The 24,787-nt window shown below is 36.8% G+C and overlaps 1 long non-coding RNA gene across 1 annotated transcript; it reads right to left on the minus strand.

Moving 5' to 3' along the window:
• Positions 1-490: 490 nt before the first annotated feature.
• On the minus strand, positions 491-24,328 carry LOC131256273 (uncharacterized). Its single transcript, XR_009176712.1, has 3 exons — positions 24,093-24,328; positions 21,432-21,506; positions 491-785 (listed from the first exon to the last, which is right to left on the minus strand). It is a non-coding gene; the product is annotated as an uncharacterized LOC131256273 (long non-coding RNA).
• Positions 24,329-24,787: the final 459 nt, after the last annotated feature.

The following is a 24,787-nucleotide window of genomic DNA, read 5'->3' on the forward strand; positions in this document are numbered from 1 at the left end:
AGTAGAAAAGAGCTAAATCCTATAAACAATTTGGATTATTGTAAAAGAATGCAACCATATTGGCAATTTGGATCACTAAATACAGGCAAACCAGCCTACTCATATCAACAATGGACCATTCAAATTGGACCAAATTATGCAAATAGTTTGCATCGTTAAGAATGGTCCACATGATATTCAATAGATTAGGTCACAAAAAATAAACCAATGTAGCCGACTATTGTACTAAAGCCACTAAAAAGAGAAGTCGCCATTCTACACATCTCCCGAGGGACACCAAATCACCTCAACTAATTGGATAATTTAATCTAGTGTACCATAAAAAAATTAACTTACAATCTACAACTACAACTAATAAGTTGAATGTAACATTATCATAGAAACTATTACCCTTCATAGAAATGAAAAACTATTCAAATCATTTTAATAGTGTATCTTTAAAGTAATTGACTAAGACTAGCAAACCATTGAAACAAGCGGGGGCAAACAAACATGATGGACAAGTAAAAAAAAAAAACAGCAAGTACATATGTTGAACCATAAAAAATGGTAAATGCATGGTATTATAACTAAAAGGGAAGAAAAGAATCTCCACATATCAACCCCCAATATAATCAAATAAGATCCTTAAAATTTAAAACAATAATTCCATGATCAATTAATAACAAGAAAAGTGTTAAGAAAAATCTCACTCAGAAGAATTAAAACCCTGATGAATATGATGGAAACCAACAAGCTTCATCATTCTCTTAGTAAATCTAACAAAACACTTGAATGCAAAGAAGCTAAAAACACACACACAAAAAAAACAATAATAAATAAATAAAATGGTGTGATTAAAACAATAGATAACGCATGAGACAAAAGAACAGCCTAGTTGAGTTCTTTTGGAGATATATCAAGTATAAAAGAACAATTGTCATATACCGGCGGTGTGCCTATCAAAACTAGATGAAAAAGAAACAAATGTCATTAGGAACATGCCAAGAAAAAGGATTCGTTAAGAAACAATGTGCATTTTGTCCTCTGCTCTAATTATAAACATATCACTATAACCTAAAAATATAGAAAATAAGGCAAGCTAGTTCCCTCATGTTGCAAATTGCTAACTTCGAGCTTAAAAACTTGCATTAGAGAAAAAGTTGCATTCCTTCGTAAACACTAATAAATGCATCACTTAACCAAAAAGATATTAATAGTTTAGCAAGCTAGTCCCTCAGGTTGCAGAATTGCTAAGTTTGACTCGAAGCTTGCAAAGATCATCCAACATGCTAAAAAAATTTGCCCAACCTATTTATTAAAAAATGAGAAGGGGCAGCTGCTCAGTTTGACTTAACATAGACAAATCAAGGATGATTTAAAGATTGGTTTAGACCACTTAAAAAGAACCACTAATATGAACAATTTAGATCACTCCAAACAACCCAAGCATTTTAAAAGTTTGGCCTAATTGAATCACTTTGAATGGCCCAAGCATTTCAAAAGGTTAGCTTATCCTACAAATGACTAGGTTAATGAAAGTGGGACCATTCCTATAAGTAGCTCGCATCATTAGAAGTGAGTGATTAACGGTCCGGATTACTGCAAAGGAACCAACCATATGAATGGTTTTTACCAATAAAAATGGAGCAAGAGATATTAATGGTTTGGATAATTGAAAATAGGTCCATTGTGTATGATTCGTGCACTTACTTGTCTCAAATGGGTGAAAACACAATTACAGATCCGTCGAGGTTTGTATCACACCGTCTATTTGAGTCACTAGACATGGGCCCTAGCATAATATTCATGGTTGACATTAGCAGCAAACCAATCCAACCAACATGGGCTATAGATCATTTGCTTAGATTAATGAACATAAGCCTTAAATTGTCAATTAATTCAGATGACTAAAAAGGGGCTCAACAATAAGCCGAGTTTGGATCACTAAAACGGGCCAAATTATGTAAAGGGTTTAGATAAGTCTGCTTGGATTGTTGAACCATAGACCTTAGGATATTAACTGATTTGGATCACTAGAAACAGCCTCAATAATACGAAGGGTGTGGATCACTAAAATGGCTTGAATTATATAGAGGGTTTGGATCACTTAAAAAGAGCCGGCAATATGAATGATTTGATTGACTCCAACCAACCCAAGCATTTTAGAAGGTTAGCTCAATTGGATAACTTCAAATGGCCCAAGCATTTCAAAAGATAGGCCCATCTTTATAAATGATTTGGTTAGCAAAAATGGGACCTGCCTATAAATAGTTTGCATCACTAGAAGCGAGCTATGTGATTAATGGTTTAGGTCACTACAAAGGGACCCAACCATAAGAACGGTTTCTACTAGGAAAAATGGAACAAGTAATTAATTAATGGCTTGAATAATTGAAAATGGACCCATTGTGCATGATTCATGCATTCAATTGTCTCTAATGAGTGAAACCGCAATTACAGATCCACTAAGGATTGTGTCACAAAACAAGCCAAACCAGATGAACAGCTTAGATTGATGGAAACAGACTCTACCATATTAACAACTTAAATCACCAAAAACTTCTCAATCGTATGATTAGCAGGGTTGTTGAAAATGAGCACAATGATTTGCCACGATAACGCTTCCCATAATGAATTTTTGTGCTTGTGCAACCCAACAAAGAGTAAAAAACTTTCATTCACTTTCACTCATTGGCTTAGTAAACAAAGACCTAAGTTTACTCCAATCAAATGAAGGGGTTTAGATCACTTAAAACATACAAGTATACAAATGACTTTAATCTCGTGAATAGGTGCACTCAAATCAAAGTTTTGTGTGACTGAAAACAAGGCCTATCATAAGAACAATTTGAATCATTGACGATTTTTTGTACATGAGGCACCCAAAAATTAATTTGTTGAGCACAAGACTAACTCTATAGATGGTTTGGATTACATAAATGAAGCAATCAAATGAATGGTTTGGATTGAAAACAAATCCAATCATTTGAACAGTTGGCCCTAGAATATAGAAATATTGACCACTGTGAACCAACTCGATCAAATGAAAGTTATGTATCAACTTAACATATCAAGCATGTTGATCAACAAATATGAGCCCATTCATATGAATAGTCTGGATCCGCTGAAATGGCCCAATCATATCATAGGTTTGGATCACTAGAGAAAGGTCAAATCATATGAGCAATTTAGATCATTGTAATAGGGCGTAACCATATTAATGGTTTGTATCACTAATATGGGTCAGCCAAATGAACAATCAGAATTGGAGAAAATGAGCCCAATCATATCAATGGCTTAGATCATTCAAATTGGACACTTATGCATATAGTTTTTACCACTGGAAATGGTCTACATGATATTAAGGTTTGGATCATTGAAAACAAGCCTAATTGTGCAAATGATTTGGAATAAGAAATAAGGGCCCTATTATAAGAGACCACTACGGATCACTAAAAATTAGCTCAATTGTATAAATAGCTTAGATCATTGAATACTATGCCCACCCTATGAATGGATTGGATCCCTAAAAACAGGCCAACTGCAATTGACCTAGGCACGAAATATCTTGAACAAGAAAAGATTGCAAGTCTAAACTTAGTAGCTAACAAATAGACAGTTATGAAGGGAAATACCTCAACGGTCTGCATTCAATGGCAAAAGGTCTAAATATTCTATGAATAAATTCCTCCACTCATAACAATTTTTAGGATGTTGAATCCAATCAGTGGTTAGAGCTAGTTCCCAATTATTTCCGATGCCCATACAAAGATCAATGCGGTTTCTGTAATCGACCGCTCAGCTAATTAAGGGTTACCAATGTCTCATCAGCAATTATATAAGCACAAAGAGTGTTAGCGGCATCAGTCCATGCGCCCATACAAGTGATACCCATGACTCAGTTATACAAACTATTGATCAACAAGGATGGGGCCACAAAAATTGCCCAAATGGGACAATGTTAAGCCTTCAAACGGTGGCCACTAAATGGAAAATGAAGAGAATAGCATGGCAAACATTCATACTTGAAAGATTGGTTGCTAGGATCTTCCACTCTGGGAAATTTTTTTATATTTTTCTGACGAACTTTTCACCATGATTGGGACAATAAAACCAATGCTTTAAAATCATCAAAATGTCAGGCCCACATCTTTGAACTCAAGATTCCGAGAGATAATACATGTAAGGCAGGTGATCATACAATCCTTCACTTCTCATAAACATCCAAAATTCTCGCCCTACTATCAACACCTATTTAGTTCGATCGCATTTCCCAACACCAAAAAATTAAAAATAAAATAAAATAATTTTTTTTTAAAGGATTTCAATTGAAGGTATCACCTTTATCTATCGAAATGGCCCATGTCAAAGGTTTGGAACACTAGAAATGGGCTAAATCATATGAATTTGGATTGTCGTATAAAGAAACTTGATTGTTTGAATTCTGTATCAAACTGAAGAGGGTCATACCAAGTTAATTATGTGTATCACGGAAAACCAACCTCAAATTTTACGAATTGATGGATTAACTTAACATAAACATTGATGGGTCATGGAAAGAGGCTTCGCTTCAATCATATGATGAGTTTAGATCACTACAAGCAGCACGAATCATATGATGCATTTAAATCGCTGAAGGGACCAAATCATATAAGAAGTTCAAATCCACTGAAATGGCCCAACCATGAAAAACAACTTCAATCATATGATGAGTTTGGATCGCCGAATGAGTTGAATCATATGAACAATTTGGATCCACCGAATGGCCCAAGCATGTCGATGTTTTTTATCTATCCAAATGTCCCATGTCAAAGGTTTAGATCACTAGAAATGGGCCAAATCATATGAATTTGGATCGCTGTAAAAAGAATCATGACTGTTTGAATGGTGTATTGAACTGAGGAGGGTCCTACAAAATTAACGATGTGGATCACTGAGAACCAACCTCAAATATTATGAATAGATGGATCAACTTAACATATCCATTGGGATGGGTCATGGAAAGAGTCTTCAATCATATGAAGAGTTTAGATCACTAATAGCCTCACGAATATTATGATGCATTTGGATCGTTGAATGGGTCGAATCATATAAGAAGTTCAAATCCGTTGAAATGTCCCAAACACATCAAAGGTTTTGATCCATTGAAATGACCCATGCATGTCAAAGGTTAGAAATGGGCCAAATCACATGAATAGTTTGGATCATTTGTAAAGTTGAAGAGGATCCTACAAAATTTAGGGAATGGATCAACTTAGAATATTCATTGCCATGGAGCATGAAAAGCAGCTTCAATCATATGATGAGTTTGGATCATGAAAAGCAACTTCAATCGAAAGATGAGTTTGGATCGCCGAATGAGCTGAATCTAATGAACAATTTGGATCCACTAAATGGACGATGTGGATCACTGAGAACCAACCTCAAATATTATGAATAGATGGATCTAACTTAACATATCCATTGGGATGGGTCATGGAAAGAGGCTTTAATCATATGATTAGTTTAGATCACTAACAGCAGCATGAATCATATGATGCATTTGGATCACTAAAAAGGCTAATTCATATAAGTTGAAATCCATTGAAATGGCCCAAGCACGTCAAAGGTTTTGATCCATTGAAATGGCTGAAGCATGTCAAAGGTTTGGATCACTGGAAATGGGCAAAATCATATGAACAGTTTGGATCATTTGTAAATCTGAAGTGGGATCTACAAAATTTAGGGCATGGTTCAACTTATCATATACATTTCCATGGATCATGAACGCAAGCTTCAATTATATGATTAGTTTGGATCATAAATATTATGAATAGATGGATCTAACTTAACATATCCATTAGGATGGGTCATGTAAAGAGGCTTTAATCATATGATTCGTTTAGATCACTAACAACAGCATGAATCATATGATGCATTTGGATCGCTAAAAGAGCTGATTCATATAAGTTGAATCCATTGAAATAGCCCAAGCACGTCAAAGGTTTTGATCCATTGAAATGGCCAAAGCATGTCAAAGGTTTGGATCACTGGAAATGGGCAAAATCATATGAACAGTTTGGATCATTTGTAAAGTGGGATCTACAAAATTTAGAGCATGGTACAACTTATCATGTATATTTCCATGGATCATGAACACCAGCTTCAATTATATGATTAGTTCGGATCATGAAAAGCAGTTTTAATCATATGATGAGTTTGGATAATGGAAAGTAGCTTCAATTGTATGATGAGTGTCAATCGCCGAATGAGCCGAATCATATGAACGATATGAATCCACTAAATGGCCTAAGCATATCAGTGTTTTTTTATCCTTCAAAATGGCCCCTGTAAAAGATTTGGATCACTAGAAATGGGCCAAATCAAATGAATTTTGATCATTGTAAAAAATAACCTGATTTTTTGAATTGCATATCGAACTGAAGAGGGTCCTAAAAAATTAACGATGTGGATCAATGAGAACCAACTTCAAATATTATGAATAGATGGATCTAACTTAACATATCCATTGGGATGGGTCATGGAAAGAAGCATCAATCATATGATGAGTTTCGATCACTAACAACAGCACGAATCATATGATGCATTTGGATTGTTGAATGGGCCGAATCATTTAAAAAGTTCAAATCCATTGAAATGGCCATGCACGTCAACAGTTTTGATCCATTGAAATAGCAAGTAGGTCAAAGGTTTAGATCACTAGATTTGGGACAAATCATATGAATAGTTTGGATCATTTGTAAAGCGGCAGAGGGTCCTACAAAATTTAGGGCATGGATCGACTTGGCATATCCATTGCCATCGATCATGAAAAGCAACTTCAATCATATGATGAGTTTGGATCATGAAAAGCAGCTTCAATCATTTGATCAGTTTGGATCATGATCATGAAAAGCAGCTTTAATCATATGATGAGTTTGGATCATGAAAAGCAGTTTCACTCATATGACGAGTGTTGATCGCCGAATGAGTCGAATCATATGAACGATTTGGCTCCACTGAATAGCCCAAGCAAGTCAAATGTTTTTTATCTATCGAAATGGCCCATGTCAAATATTTCGATCACTAGAAATGGGCCAAATCATATGAATTTGGATCGTTGTAAAAAGAAACGTGATTGTTTGAACAGCGTATCGAACTGAAGAGGGTCCTACAAAATTAACGATGTGAATCACTAAGAACCAATCTCAAATATTATGAATAGATGGATCCAACTTAACATTTCCATTAGGATGGGGCATGGAAAGAGGCTTTAATCATATGATTAGTTTATATCACTAACAGCGGCACGGATCATATGATGCATTTGCATCGCTGAATGGGTCAAACTGAAGAGGGTTGTACAAAATTAACGATGTGGATCACTGAGAACCAACCTCAAATATTATGAATAGATGGATATGATGCATTTGGATTGCTGAATGGGTCGAATCCAATAAGAAGTTTAAATAGCCTAAGCACATCAAAGGTTTCAATCCATTGAAATGGCCCAAGCATGTCAAAGGTTTGGATCACTAGAAATGGGCCAAATCACATGAACAGTATGGATCATTTGTAAAGCTAAAGAGGGATCCACAAAATTTAGGGTATGGATCAACTTAGCATATCCATTGCCATGGATCATGAAAAGCAGCTTCAATCATTTGATGAGTTTGGATCATGAAAAGCACCTTGAATCAAATGATTAGTTTCGAGCATGAAATGCAGCTTTAATAATATGATGAGCTTGGATCATGAAAAGCACCTTCAATCGTATGATGAGTGTCGATCGCCAAATGAGCCGAATCATATGAATTTGGATCATTGTAAAAAGAAACCTGATTGTTTGAACTGCAGGTCAATGTTTTTCATCCATCAAAATGGCCCATGTTGAAGATTTCAATCACTAAAAAGGGCCAAATCATATGAATTTGGATCGTTGTAAAAAGAAACCCGATTGTTTGAATTGCATATCGAACTAAAGAGGGTCCTACAAAATTAACGATGTTGATCACTAAGAACCAACCTCATATATTATGAATAGATGAATCTAACTTAACATATCCATTGGGATGGGTCATGGAAAGAGGCTTCAATCATATGATGAGTTTAGATTACTAACTGCAGCACAAATCATATGACGCATTTGGATCGCTGAATAGGACGAATCATATAAGAAGTTCAAATAGGTTGAAATGGCCCAAGTACGTCAAAGGTTATGATCCATTAAAACGGCCCAAGCATGTCAAAGGTTTGGATCACTAGAAATGGGCCAAATCATATGAACAATTTGGATCATTTGAAAAGCTGAAGAGGGATCTACAAAATTTAGGGCATGGATCAACTTAGCATATACATTGCCATGGATCATGAAAAACAACTTTAATCATATGATGAGTTTGGATCATGAAAAGCAGCTTTAATCATATGATGAGTTTGGATCATGAAAAGCAACATCAATCGTATGATTAGTGTAGATCGTCGAATGAGCCGAATCATATGAACGATATGGATCCATTGAATGGCCCAAGCACGTCAATGTTTTTTATCCATCGAAATGGCGCATGTCAAAGATTTGGATCACTAGAAATGGGCTAAATCGTATGAATTTGGATCGTTGCATAAAGAAACCTGATTGTTTGAACTGCGTAACGAACTGAAGAGGGTCCTACAAAATTAACTATGTGGATCACCGAGAACCAACCTCAAATATCATGAATAGATGGATCTAACATAACATTTCCATTGGGATGGGTCATGGAAAGAGGCTTCAATCATATGATGAGTTTAGATCACTAATAGCCACACAAATCATATGATGCATTTGGGTCGCTGAATTGGCTGAATCATATAAGAAGTTTAAATCTGTTGAAATCAACCAAGCACGTCAAAGGTTTTGATCCATTGAAATGGCCCAAGCATGTCAAAGGTTTGGATCACTAGAAATGGCCTAAATCATATGAACAGATTTGATCAGTTGTAAAGATGAAGAGTGATCTACAAAATTTAGGGCATGGATTAACTTAACATATACATTGTCATGGATCAAGAAAAGCAGCATCAATCATATGATGAGTTTGGATAATGAAAAGCAACTTTAATCATATGATGAGTTTGGATCATGAAAAGCAACTTCAATCATAAGATCAGTTTGGATGATGAAAAGCAGCTTTAATCATATGATGAGTTTGGATAATGGAAAGCAGCTTCAATCATATGATGAGTGTCAATCGTCGAATGAGTCGAATCATATGAACAATTTGGATCCACTAAATGGCCCAAGCATGTCAATGTCTTTTATCCTTCGAAATGGCCCATATAAAAGAATTGGATCACTAGAAATGGGCTAAATCATATGAATTTGGATTGTTGTAAAAATAAACCTGATTGTTTGAATTGCGTATCAAACTGAAGAGGGTCCTAAAAAATTAACGATGTGGATCACTGAGAATCAACCTCAAATACTATAAATAGATGGATCTAACTTAACATATCCATTCGAATAGGTCATGGAAAGAGGCTTCAATCATATGATGAGTTTAGATCACTAAAAGCAACACGAATCATATGATGTGTTTGGATTACTAAATGGGCCGAATCATTTAAGAAGTTCAAATCCATTGAAATGGCCATGCACGTCAACGGTTTTGATCCATTGAAATGGCCCAAGTAGGTCAAAGGTTTAGATCACTAGATTTGGGACAAATCATATGAACATTTTGGATCATTTGTAAAGCGGCAGAGGGTCCTACAAAATTTAGGACATGGATCGACTTGGCATATCCATTGCCATGGATCATGAAAGGTAGCTTTAATCATATGATGAGTTTGGATCATGAAAAGCAGCTTCAATCGTATGATGTGTCGATCGCCGAATGAGCCGAACCATATGAACTAATTGGATCCACTGAATGGCCCATGCATGTCAATGTTTTTTATCCCTCGAAATAGCCTATGTCAAAGATTTAGATCACTAGAAATGGGCCAAATCATATGAATTTGGATCATTGAAAAAAGAAACCTAATTATTTGAATTGCGTATCGAAGTGAAGAGGGTCCTACAAAATTAACGATGTGGATCACTGAGAACTAACGTCAAATATTATGAATAGATGGATCTAACTTAACATATCCATTGGGATGGGTCACGGAAAGAGGCTTCAACCATATGATTAGTTTAGATCACTAACAGCAACACGAATCATATTATGCATTTGGATCGCTGAATGGGCCGAATCATATAAGAAATTCAAATACGTTGAAATGGCCCAAGCATGTCAAAGGTTTTGATCCATTGACCATTGGGATGGGTCACAGAAAGAGGCTTCAACCATATGATTAGTTTAGATCACTGACAGCAACACAAATCATATGATGCATTTGGATCGTTGAATGGGCCGAATCATTTAAGAAATTCAAATACGTTGAAATGTCCCAAGCACGTTAAAGGTTTTGATCCATTGAAATGGGCCAAATCATATAAGAAACCTGATTGTTTGAATTGCGTATCGAACTGAAGAGGGTCCTACAAAATTAATGATGTGGATCACTGAGAACTAACCTCAAATATTATGAATAGATGGATCTAACTTAACATATCCATTGGGATGGGTCACAGAAAGAGGCTTCAACCATATGATTAGTTTAGATCACTAACAACAACACGAATCATATGATGCATTTGGATTGCTGAATGGGCCGAATCATATAAGAAATTCAAATACGTTGAAATGGCCCAAGCACGTCAAAGGTTTTGATCCATTGAAATGGGCCAAATCATATAAACAGTTTGGATCATTAGTAAACCTGAAGAGGGATCTATAAAATTTAGGGCATGGATCAACTTAGCATTTACATTGCCATGGATCATGTAAAACAGCTTCAATCATATGATGAGTTTGCATCATGAAAAGCAACTTTAATCATATGATGAGTTTGCATCATGAAAAGCAACTTTAATCATATGATGAGTTGGCATCATGAAAAGCAACTTTAACCATATGATGAGTTTGGATCATGAAAAGCAGCTTTAGTCATATGATAAGTTTGGATCATGAAAAGCACCTTCAATCGTATGATGAGTGTCGATCGCCAAATGAGCCGAATCATATGAACTATTTGGATCCACTGAATGGCCCATGCATGTCAATGTTTTTTATCCATCGAAATAGCCCATGTCAAATATTTGCATAACTAGAAATTGGCCAAATCATATGAATTTGGATCGTTGAAAAAAGAAACCTGATTGTTTGAATTGTGTATCGAACTAAAGAGGGTCCTGCAAAACTAATGGTGTGGATAACTGAGAACTAACCTCAAATATTATGAATAGAGATTGATCTAACTTAACATATCCATTGGGATGGGTCATGGAAAGAGACTTCAATCATATGATTAGTTTAGATTACTGACATCAACACGAATCATATGATGCATCTGGATCACTGAATGAGCCGAATCATATAAGAAATTCAAATATGTTGAAATGGCTAAAGCACGTCAAAGGTTTTAGATCCATTGAAATGAGCCAAATCATATGAACAATTTGGATCATTTGTAAACATGAAGAGGTATCTACAAAATTTAGGACATGGATCAACTTAGCATATACATTGCCAATCATATGATGAGTTTGGATCATGAAAGACAGCTTTAATCATATGATGAGTTTGGATCATGAACGACAACTTTAATCATATGATGAGTTTGGATCATGGAAAGTAGCTTCAATCATATGATGAGTTTGGATCATGAAAAGCAACTTTAATCGTATGATGCGTTTCGATCGCCAAGGGAGCCAAATCATATGAACGATTTGGATCCAATGAATGGCCCAAGCATGTCAATGTTTTTTATCCATCGAAATGTCCCATATTAAAGATTTGGGTCAGTGGAAATGTGTCAAATGATATGAATTAGTTTAGATCGCTAACAACAGCACAAATCATATGATGCATTTGGATCGCTGTATGGGCCGAATCATATAAGAAGTTCAAATCCGTTGAAATGGCCCAAGCACCTCAAAGGTTTTGATCCATTGAAATGGGCCAAATCATATGAACAATTTGGATGATTTGTAAACCTGAAGAGGCATCTACAAAATTTAGGGCATGGATCAACTTAGCATATACAATGCCAATCATATGATGAGTTTAGATCATGAAAGGCAGCTTTAATCATATGATGAGTTTAGAGCATGAAAAGCAGCTACAATCATATGACGAGTTTGGATCATGAAAGGCAGCTTCGATCATATGATAAGTTTGGATCATAAAAAGCAGCTTCGATCATATGATGAGTTTGGATCATGAAAAGCAACTTTAATCATATGATGAGTTTGGATCATGAAAAGCAGCTTCAATCATATGATGAGTTTGGATCATTAAAAGCAGCTTCAATCGTATAATGAGTGTCGATCGCCAAATGAGTCGAATCATATGAACGATTTGGATCCACCTAATGGCCCAAGCATGTCAACATTTTTTTATCCATCAAAATGGCCCATGTTAAAGATTTGGAATCATATGAATTTGGATCGTTGTAAAAAGAAACCTGATTGTTTGAATTGCGTATCGAACTGAAGAGGGTCCTACAAAATTAATGATGTGGATCACTGAGAACTAACCTCAAATATTATGAATAGATGGATCTAACTTAACATATCCATTGGGATGGGTCACAGAAAGAGGCTTCAACCATATGATTAGTTTAGATCACTAACAACAACACGAATCATATGATGCATTTGGATCGCTGAATGGGCTGAATCATATAAGAAATTCAAATACGTAGAAATGGCCCAAGCACGTCAAAGGTTTTGATCCATTGAAATGGCCCAAGCATGTCAACGGTTTGGATCACTAGAAATGGGCCGAATCATATAAACAGTTTGGATCATTTGTAAAGCTGAAGAGGGTCCTACAAAATTTAGCGCATGGATCAACTTAGCATATCCATTGCCATGGATCATGAAAAGCAGCATCAATCATATGATGAGTTTGTATCATGAAAAGCAGCTTCAATTGTATGATGAGTTTGGATTGCCGAATGAGCCAAATCATATGAACAATTTGGATCTACTAAATGCCCCAAGCATGTCAATATTTTTTATCCATCGAAATGGCCCATGTCAAAGGTTTGGATTACTAGAAATGGGCCAAATCATATGAATTTGGATCGTTGAAAAAAGAAAATTGATTGTTTGAATTGTGTATGGAACTAAAGAGGGTCGTACAAAATTAACGATGTGGATCACTGAGAACCAACCTCAAATACTATGAATAGATGGATCTAACTTAACATATCCATTGGGATGGGTCATAGAAAGAGGCTTCAATCATATGGTGAGAATAGATCACTAATAGCAACACGAATCATATGATGCAATTGGCTCGGTGAATGGGCCGAATCATATAAGAAGTTTAAATCCGGTAAATGGCCCAAGCACGTTAAAGGTTTTGATCCATTGAAATAATCCAAGCAAATCATATTAACAGTTTGGATCATTTGTATAGTTGAAGAGGGTCCTACAAAATTTTGTGCATGGATCAACTTACCATATCCATTGCCAAGGATCATGAAAAGCAACTTTAATCATATGATGAGTTTGGATCATGAAAAACAGCTTCAATCGTATGACGAGTTTGGATCACTGAATAATCTAAATTATATGAACAATTTGGATCCACCGAATGTCCCATGTCAAAGGTTTGTATCAATAGAAACGGGTGTAAAAAGAAACTTGATTGTTTGAATTGGGTATAGCACTAAAGAGGGTCCTATGAAATTAATGATGTGGATCACTGAGAACCAATCTCAAATATTACGAATAGATGAATCAACTTAACATAACGATTGGGATGGGTCATGTAAAGAGGCTTCAATCATATGATGAGTTTGGATCGCCGAATAAGCCGAATGATATGAACACAATTTGGATCCACTTAATGGCCCAAGCATGCCAATGTTTTTTATCCATTGAAATGGCCCATGTTGAAGGTTTGGATCAGTAGAAATGGGAGCTTCAATCGTATGATGAGTTTGGATCGCCGAATAAGCCGAATTATATGAGCAACTTGGATCCACTGAATGGCCCAAGCATGCCTACATTTTTTATCCATCGAAATGGCCCATGTTGAAGATTTGGATCAGTAGAAATGGGCCAAATCATATGAATTTGGATCATTGTAAAAAAAACTTGATTCTTTGAATGTGTACATAATTGAAGAGTCCTATAAAATTAACGAAGTGGATCACTGAGAACCAGCCTCAAATATTAGAAATGGATGGTTCAACTTAGCATATCCGTTGGGATGGGTCATGAAAAGAGGCTTCAACCATAAGATGAGTTTAGATCACTTACACTAGCATGAATCATATGATGCATTTGGATCGTTGAATGGGCCGAATCATATAATAAGTTCAAATCCGATAAATTGCCCAAGCACGTTAAAGGCTTTGATCCATTGAAATGGCCTAAGCATGTCAAAGGTTTGGATCACTAGAAATGGGCCAGATCATATGAACAATTTAGATCATTGGTAATGCTGAAGAGGGTCCTAAAAAATTGTGCATGGATCTACTTAGCATATCCATTGCCAAGGATCATGAAAAGTAGCTCTAATCATATGATGAGTTTGGATCATGAAAAGCAACTTTAATCCTATTATTAGTTTGGATCGTTGAATGAGCCGAATCATATGAACAATTTGGATCCACTGAATGATCCAAGCATATGAATGTTTTTTATCCATCGAAATGGCCCATGTCAAAGGTTTGGATCAGTATAAATGAGCGAAATCATAGGAATTTAGATCATTGTAAAAAGAAACTTAATTGTTTGAATTCTGTATAAAACTGAAGAGGGTCCTACAAAATTAACGAAGTGGATCACTGAGAATCAGCCTCAAATATTACGAATAGATGGTTCAACTAAGCATATCCATTGGGATGGGTCATGGATAACATGGATGAGTTTAGATCACTAACAACAGAACAAATCATATGATGCATTTGGATCGTTGAATAGGCCAATTCATATAAGAACTTCAAATCCGCTAAATTGCCCGAGCATGTTAAATGTTATGATCTATTTTAATGGCCCAAGCATGTCAAAGGTTTGGATCACTAGGAATGGGACAGATCATATGAACAGTTTGGATCATTAGTAAAGCTCAAGAGGGTCCTACAAAATTTTGGGCATGGATCAACTTAGCATATCCATTGCCAAGGATCATGAAAAGCCGCTTTAATCATATGATGAGTTTGGATCATGAAAAGCAGGTTCAATCATATGATGAGTTTGGATCATGAAAAGCCGCTTTAAACATATGATTAAGTCGGATCATGAAAAGTAGCTTCAGTCATATGATGAGTTTGGATCATGAAAAGCAGCTTCAATCGTATGATGCGTTTGGATCACCGAATAAGCTGAATTATGTGAACAATTTGGATCCACCAAATGACCCAAACATGCCAATGTTTTTCATCCATCAAAATGGCCCATGTCAAAGATTTGGATCATGAAAAGCTGCTTTAATTATATGATTTGTTTGGATCACTGAATGAGCTGAATCATATGAACAATTTGGTTCCACTGAATGGTCGAAAGCATGTTAATGTTTTTTATCCATCGAAATGGCCCATGTCAAAGGTTTGGATCACTATAAATGAGCAAAATCATAGGAATTTGGATCATTGTAAAAAGAAACTTCATTGTTTGAATTGTGTATAAAACTGAAGAGGGTCCTACAAAATTAACGAATGGCATCACTGAGAATCAGCCTCAAATATTACGAATAGATGGTTCAACTTAACATAACCATCGGGATGGGTCATGGAAGGAGGCTTCAATCATATGATGAGTTAAGATCACTAACAGCAACATGAATCATATCATGCATTTGGATCACTGAAGGGCCGAATAATATAAGAAATCAAATCCGCTAAATTGGCCGAAGCACGTCAAAGGTTTTGATCCATTGAAATGGCCCAAGCATATCAAAGGTTTGGATCACTAGAAATGGGCCAAATCATATGAACAGTTTGAATTATTTGTTATCCTGAAGAGGGATCTACAAAATTTAGGGCATGGATCAACTTAGCATATTCATTGCCATGGATCATGAACAACAGCTTCAATCATATGATGAGTTTGGATCATGAAAAGCAGCTTCAATCATATGCTGAGTTTGGATCATGAAAAGCAGCTTCGATCATATGATGAGTATGGATCGCCAAATAAGCCAAATTATATGAAAAATTTGGATCCACTAAATGGCCTAAGCATGCCAATGTTTTCTATTCATCGAAATGGCCGATGTTGAAGGTTTGGATTAGTAGAAATGGGTCAAATCATATGAATTTGGATCGTTGTAAAAAGAAGCTTGATTCTTTGTGTATAGAACTGAAGAGTCCTACAAAATTAACGAAGTGGATCACTGAGAACCAGCCTCAAATATTACGAATAGATGGTTCAACTTAGCATATCCATTGGGATGGGTCATGGAAAGAAGCTTCAATCATATAATGAGTTTAGATCACTAACAATAGCACGATTCATATGATCCATTTGGATCGCTGAATGGGTTGAATCATATAAGAAGTTCAAATCTGCTAAAATGCCCAAGCACGTTAATGGTTTTGATCCATTGAAATGGCCTAAGCATGTCAAAGGTTTGGATCAATAGAAATGGGCTAGATAATATGAACAGTTTGAATCATTAGTAATGTTGAAGAGGGTCCTGCAAAATTTTGGGCATGGGTCAACTTAGAATATCCATTGCCAAGGATCATGAAAAGCCGCTTTAATTATATGATGAGTTTGGATCATGAAAAGTAACTTTAATTATATGATGAATTTGGATCGCTGAATGAGTCGAATCATATGAACAATTTGGATCCACTGAATGGTCGAAGCATGTCAATGTTTTTTATCCATCGAAATGGCCCATGTCAAAGGTTTGGATCACTATAAATGAGCGAAATCATAGGAATTTGGATCGTTGTAAAAAGAAACTTCATTGTTTGAATTGTGTATAAAAATGAAGAGGGTCCTACAAAATTAACGAAGTGCATCACTGAGAATCAGCCTCAAATATTACGAATAGATGGTTCAACTTAACATATCCATTGGGATGGGTCATGGAAGTAGGCTTCAATCATATGATGAGTTTAGGTCACTAACAGCAGCACAAATCATATCATGCATTTGGATCACTGATGGGCTGAATGATATAAGAAGTCAAATCCGCTGAACTGGCCGAAGCACGACAAAGGTTTTGATCCATTGAAATGGCCCAAGCATGTCAAAGGTTTGGATCACTAGAAATGTGCCAAATCATATGAACAGTTTGGATCATTAGTAAAGCTAAAGAGGGTCCTACAAAATTTTGGGCTAAACTCATCATATGATTGAATCCTACTTCCATGACCCATCCCAATGGATATGTTAAGTTGAATGAATCATATCATACATTTGGATCACTGAAGGGCCGAATGATATGAGAAGTCAAATCCACTGAACTGGCCAAAGCACAACAAAGGTTTTGAACCATTGAAATGGCCCAAGCATGTCAAAGGTTTGGATCACTAGAAATGTGCCAAATCATATGAACAGTTTGGATCATTAGTAAAGCTAAAGAGGGTCCTACAAAATTTTGGGCATCGATCAACTTAGCATATCCATTGCCAAGGATCATGAAAAGCAGCTTTAATCATATGATGAGTTTGGATCATGAAAAGCAGCTTCAATCATATGATGAGTTAGGATCATGAAAAGCAACTTCAATCGTATGATGAGTATGGATCGCCAAATAAGCCGAATTATATGAACAATTTGGATCCACTGAATGGCCTAAGCATGTCAATGTTTTCTATCCATCAAAATGGCACATGTTGAAGGTTTGGATTAGTAGAAATGGGCCAAATCATATGAATTTGGATCGTTGTCAAAAGAAATTTGATTCTTTGAATTTTGTATAGAACTGAAGAGTCCTACAAAATTAATGAAATGGATCACTAAGAACCGGCCTCAAATATTACAAATAGATGGTTCAACTTAGCATATCCATTGGGATGGGTCATGGAAAGAGGTTTCAATCATATGATGAGTTTAGATCACTAATATTAGCACGATTCATATGATGCATTTGGATCGTTGAATGGGACGAATCATATAAGAAGTTCAAATCCGCTAAAATGCCCAAACACGTTAATAGTTTTGATCTATTGAAATGGCCCAAGCATGTCAAAAGCTTTGGATCACTAGAAATGGGCCAGATCATATGAACAATTTGGATCATTAGTAATGTTGAAGAGGGTCCTAGAAAATTTTGGGCATGGATCAACTTAGCATATCCATTGCCAAGATCATATGAACAATTTGGATCATTAGTAATGTTGAAGAGGGTCCTACAAAATTTTGGGCATGGATCAACTTAGCATATCCATTGCCAAGGATCATGAAAAGCTGCTTTAATCAAATGATGAGTTTGGATCATGAAAAGCAGCTTCAATCATATGATGAGTTTGGATCATGAAAAGCCGCTTTAATCGTATGATGAGTTTAGATCATGAAAAGCCGCTTTAATCATATGGTGAATTTGGATCATGAAAAGCAGCTTCAATCATATGGTGAGTTTGGATAATGAAAAGCAGCTTCATTCGTATGATGAGTTTGGATCGCCGAATAAGCCGAATTATGTGAACAATTTGGATCCACTAAATGGCCCAAGCATGCAAATGTTTTTTATCCACCGAAATGGCCCATGTCAAAGGTTTGGATCAATAGAAACGGGCCAAATCATATGAAATTGGATCACTGTAAAACAAAACCTAATTGTTTGAATTGTGTATAGAACTGAAGAGGGTCTTACAAATTTTTTTATTTTTTTAATTTTTACACACGCACGCACACCACCACACACTCACGCCGTAGTGGAATTTCACCACCCATGGGTACTCGAACCCTCAACCAGGTGTTAAAACTCTTGAGAGTCTACCACCGGAGTAAGAGGGTCCTACAAATTAACGATGTGGATCAATGAGAACCAACCTCAAATATTATGAATAGATGGATCAACTTAACATATCTATTGGGATGGGTCATGGAAAGAGGCTTCAATCATATGATGAGTTTAGATCACTAAAAGCAACACGAATCACATAATGCATTTGGATTGCTAAAGGGGCCGAATGATATAAGAAGTCAAATCCGCTGAATTGGCAGAAGCACGTCAAAGGTTTTGATACATTGAAATGGCCCAAGCATGTCAAAGGTTTGGATCACTAGAAATGGCCAGATCATATGAACGGTTTGGACCATTGGTAAAGCAGAAGAGAGTCCAACAAAATTTAGGGTATGGATCAACTTAGCATATCCATTTCCATGGATCATGAAAAGCAGCTTTAATCATATGATGAGTTTGGATCATGAAAAATAGCTTCAACCATATGATGAGTTTGGATCATGAAAAGCAACTTCAATCGTAGGATGAGTTTGGATCGCTGAATGAGCCGAATTATATGAACAATTAGGATCTAATGAATGGCCCAAGCATGTCAATGTTTTTTATCTATCGAAATGGCCCATGTCGAAGGTTTGGATCAGTAGAAATTGGCCAAATTATATGAATTTGGATCGTTGTAAAAAGAAACTTGATTCTTTGAATTGTATATAGAACTGCAGAGAGTCTTACAAAATTAACGAAGTGGATCACTGAGAACCAGCCTCAAGTATTACTAATAGATGGTTCAACTTAGCATATCCATTGGGATGGGTCATGGAAAGAGGCTTCAATGATATGAAAAGTTTAGATCACTAACAGCAGCATGAATCATATGATACATTTGGATCGCAGAATGAGCCGAATCATATAAGAAGTTCAAATCCACTAAATTGCCCAAGCATGTTAAAGGTTTTCATCTATTGAAATGGCCCAAGCATGTCAAAGGTTTGGATCACTAGATATGGGCCAGATGATATGAACAGTTTGGATCATTAGTAAAGCTGAAGAGGGTCATACAAAATTTTGGGCATGGATCAACTTAACATATCCATTGCAAAGAATCATGAAAAGCCGCTTTAATGATATGATGAGTTTGGATCATGAAAAGCAGCTTCAATCATACGATGAGTTTGGATCGTGAAAAGCAGCTTCAATCGTATTATGAGTTTGGATCACCGAATAAGCCGAATTATATTTGGATCCACTTAATGGCCCAACTAGGTCAATGTTTTTTATCCATTGAAATGGTCCATGTCAAAGGTTTGGATCATTAGAAGTGGGCCAAGTCATGTGAATGCTATGGAAAACTAATGATTGGCCGTCCACATTACCAATTTGGATCACAAAGTATAGGTTTATTGATGTGAATGGCTTGGATGATTAAAAGAAGCCGATTCCAATAAAGATCCCAATTATATCAATGGTATAGATCACCGAAAACTATCCAATTAAGGTCCCAATCTCAATGATTAAAAGAAGCCGTCCACATTACCATATTGATGACATAGACCCCTTAATACACATCTGTGTATATGACTAGCCCAATCATATGAAAGGCTTGGATGAAGGAAAATTGGACAACCATATTAACGATTTGGCTCCTTTTTTTTTCGAGATATGAACCTAATCCTATAATGGTTTAGATCATTAAAATTAGCTCATTCATATAAACAATTTTAGTCACAGAAAATGGGTTAAGTCATACGAATAATTAGGATCCCAATCATAAGAATGGTATGAATCCCTAAAAAGTAGCCCTCCACATTACTGATTTGTATCATTGAGTATGGGCCTAGTCATATGAATGGTTCTGGTAAGAAACTCAACCAAACAAAATAATTGGAATGTAGAAAACAAGTCGAGACATCTGAACAATATGGATCACTAAAAGTAGGCCGAACCATTCCGTTAGGTTGGAGCATTGGAAGTTGGCCCAGCCATATTCCTAATTTAGATCCCTAAATACGAGTCCGAACATATGATTGGCCAAATCATATGAACGACTTTGATGAGCGAAGAATATTATTGACGATTTCTATCATTTAATACAAGCCTATCCATATGAGTGGTGCATGTGCTCCAACCTATCATTTCAATGTTTGATCCCTAAGAACTTACCCAAACTATTGATTTTTGGTGCATGTGGCATCATTGTAAACACCTATTGATTAGATTGATGAAAGAACATTGTAGAATGGCAGTGCTTCGTATCACTGAAAATTATCACAATCACATGACGGATCTAGATCATTGAAAAAGGGTCCCAATCATATGACAGGTTCATATGATTGAAAATCATTCCATATGCCCAAAGGCAACCAAAAGCAGAAGAATAACGAAAACACTAGCAGAACACAAGCAAAATGTTGCTAATATAATCTTAATCATCTAAATGATATTTTCATTATTAGAGGCAAATAAAAGCCTGTAATGTAATGAATTCTAAATCATGTAGAAACTAACCTTTTTGAGCGGTTAATCCATGGCGACATATACATCCAGCAAAGAGTACCACCCGTTTGCTTAAAAGATGTAACACTGAACCAAAACAAAAAAAAACAAAAAGTAAAGAAAAAAAATGCAATAAGTGAATGAACCACTAAACATTGGTTTCACAAAGGCAACAACAAAGAAAGTAAAATATAAAACTAGTAGCATCGCATATAGTAGCAAAAGCAAGCAAATTTGCAAATATATTCTCCTGTATCGCTGATACTTCTATTACTAGGAGTAGAAGAAAATCTATAATTTAGAGAATTCTGAATCATGGTGAAACCAGTTTTCTGAATAATCACTCCGTGGCGATATACATCCAACACAAGAGAACAACTTGTTTGTTGCAAAGATCTCATGCGCCTTGTAAGATTTCATCGAGCACCATTTAATAAATCTATTCCTATAAATCTTTTGAGGCAGATCCATTGTATGTACATCGAGCACCATTTAATAAATGGTGCCGGCCTTATAACCAATAAGGGCAAAATAAGTGAATCAATCTGGACTGATCAATCCATTGAAAAAAAATAGACCATCAAATGGGTGTTTCTAACCATTCAATCCATAAACAACTTTCACGACCATTTCTCTAAATTTATTGACATTTTAAAAAAAGGTGATGAGTAGGAAAGTATGCCAAATGGTGTGACTTTTAGGCCATGGCCCTCGCTATGTTGATGGCCTGGTGCCAAAAATAGGATTGTACACTCCTCCAAATGGACACACATGTACATTAGACTGACTGTTGGACTGACCGATTCATAGGCCACCTATGGATGGTCCATTTCTCAAAAAATGCAGGAGCTGGGTGTTTCTAACCACTCAATCCATAAATAATTTTCAAGACCTTTTCTATAGATTTATTGACCATCCAAAAAAGGCCATATATAGGATAGCATGCCAAATGGTGTAAGTTTTGGGTCATAGCCCTCTCTATGGAGATGACTTGGTGCCAAAAAGCAGGACCATACACTCCTCAAAATGGAGACACATGTACATTAGACTGTGAACTGTTGGACAAACCAATTCAGTCCACCTCATAGATGCTCCGTTTCTCGAAAAAAAATGCAGCAAATGGGTGTTTTCACAACTATTCAATCCATAAACAATTTTGAGAACCATTTCTCTAGATATATTGACCATCCAAAAAAGGCCATGCATAGGACAGTATGCCAAATGGTGTAACTTTTGAGCCATTGCCCTCACTATGGAGCTGACCTTGTGCCAAAAATTAGGACCATACAAAATGGACACAATGTACATTAGACTGTACTGTTGACAAGTATTTTTAAACCGACCATTGTTTTCATGCACGAGCAAATATGGCACATGTGTATGGCATGCGAGATTCCCATCAGCTCAAGTGGGCCACACGGTTTAGATAACATTACCTAAACATCTGGTTGTTTCACTCAAGTAGGCCACAGAGCAAGGTTAAAAGACTTAGTGAATTAACCTGACCTGTTCAGCCCGGAGTGAAGTCGCCACTCATCTGAGCCTGGGCTGAATAGGCCTGACTCACCCAAGTCAGGGGTCACTCATGGGGGCTGACTCGTGGTATCAAACCGGATCGGGTCTAACAGAGACCGAGTCGACTCATACAAGTTGTATCAGACTCATCCGATTCTTAAAAGCATACCATAGACAAAATCAATGAAGGGGTACACAGACAAACAAAAAACTAAAAAGAGGTTTTAGCCATCTCTTTGAGACAGAAGGTCTAATCAGTGTGGCCTGTAAGAACTCTATAAGGTGGGCCTTATTGATCAATGGTCTAGATTGTCCTAAGGGTTGGATAATGTGATCGGGTGCACCAGTGGGCCCCACTACGTTGTGATACATCCAGAAATTCATGTAAGGGGTGGAGTGCTACAACTATGATACGCACACAGTGTTTTAGAGAAACTGGAATTACCAATTCGTGTGGAGCCTTTGGGAGAGAAGTTTTGATGGGTTTCAAACTCCTCACCCCTCTAACCTATATTAACAGGGCTGGGTCCCCAATCCAACACTATTGACAGAAGGTTGGGCCCTATTGTATCTTCTCTAAAGGGTGTTAGGAAAGGAAGACCTCAGCATCCCTATCTATAGCAATGGCATCACAGCAAGGTAAGCCATTTACTTCTTCAGATCTCCATATCTAATGCACAGCAAGATCCTTCGGCAATTCCACATTAAGAAAATATTACAGTTGGTATCAGAGCCACTGTGCAATAGGTATGGATGATCGAATCCAGCCAATCCAGACGTTGGGATTTCGGATCTCAAATCCAGCCATAGGGATTTTTCACTCCCAAAACAGACAACTAAGATTTTGAATCCCACATCTGGAATTCGGCATCCAGAATATAAATTAGGGTTTTCGATCCCTAAATCCAGACTTTAGGGATTCTAATTAACAAATTCAGACACCAGGGACCTTGATCCCCAAATCAGAGATTTTCAAAACTCTAAATTTAGGAATTGGAATATCGAATCTCAAATCTAAGAATTGGGAATTCCGGATTAATTATTCCCAAATCAGGCCATGGGAATTTCGATTCCCAAAATCGGAGATTAGGGATTTGAATCCTAAAATCCAGAATATTTGGGGATTTCAGTCCCATTAGGAATTTTACTTCGTCTTACCTGTGATTGTTAGAGGCCGGCAGCTATTATCATCTTTCGATGATGCAGGCGTCGGTGATGGCTTGCATCTCGTTCTTTCTTGCCCATCAGCCATTATCGACGTCTTGTACTCGCGTCCTATCGCTGACGGCCGAAGCCTTGGATTTCCAATGACGCTGGAGCCATTACCTTTTCATCCCGCGTCGTCGAGGTTGCCGGCAGTCATGGCAGAGGGAGAGAGAGAGAGAGAGGTTTGGAGAGAGCAGGGGGGGAAGGAAGGAGAGGTTCTCACAGAGAGAGAGAGTGAAGGAGAGGTTCTCACACAGAGAGATTGAAGGAGAGGTTTTCAGAGAGGGAGAGGAGTGGTTTTCAGAGAGAGAGAGAGAGAGAGAGAGAGAGAGGTTGCTTAGTCGGCAAGCAAAAGCAAAAATGACCGTCAAGGATATTTTGGTCATTAAGGAGATGTAAGAGACGCGGATTTGGAAAGCGGACTGCGTCCTACGCTGCCCGGACAATAATCCGTCCGGGCAGGGTTCCGTGGGGCCCACCGTGATGTAATAGTTTTATCCAAGCCGTTGATATATTTTCGCAGATCAATTTATGACACTATTCAAAAATTGAGGAAGGTATAATTCTCCAGTGAACCACATGAAAAGAAGTAGCAGTTGTAATGACACTCACCGTTGAAACATCTCCAAGGGCTACCGTGATGTTTT

This window comes from Magnolia sinica, chromosome 9 (assembly GCF_029962835.1).
Source record: "Magnolia sinica isolate HGM2019 chromosome 9, MsV1, whole genome shotgun sequence".
NCBI lineage: Eukaryota > Viridiplantae > Streptophyta > Magnoliopsida > Magnoliales > Magnoliaceae > Magnolia > Magnolia sinica.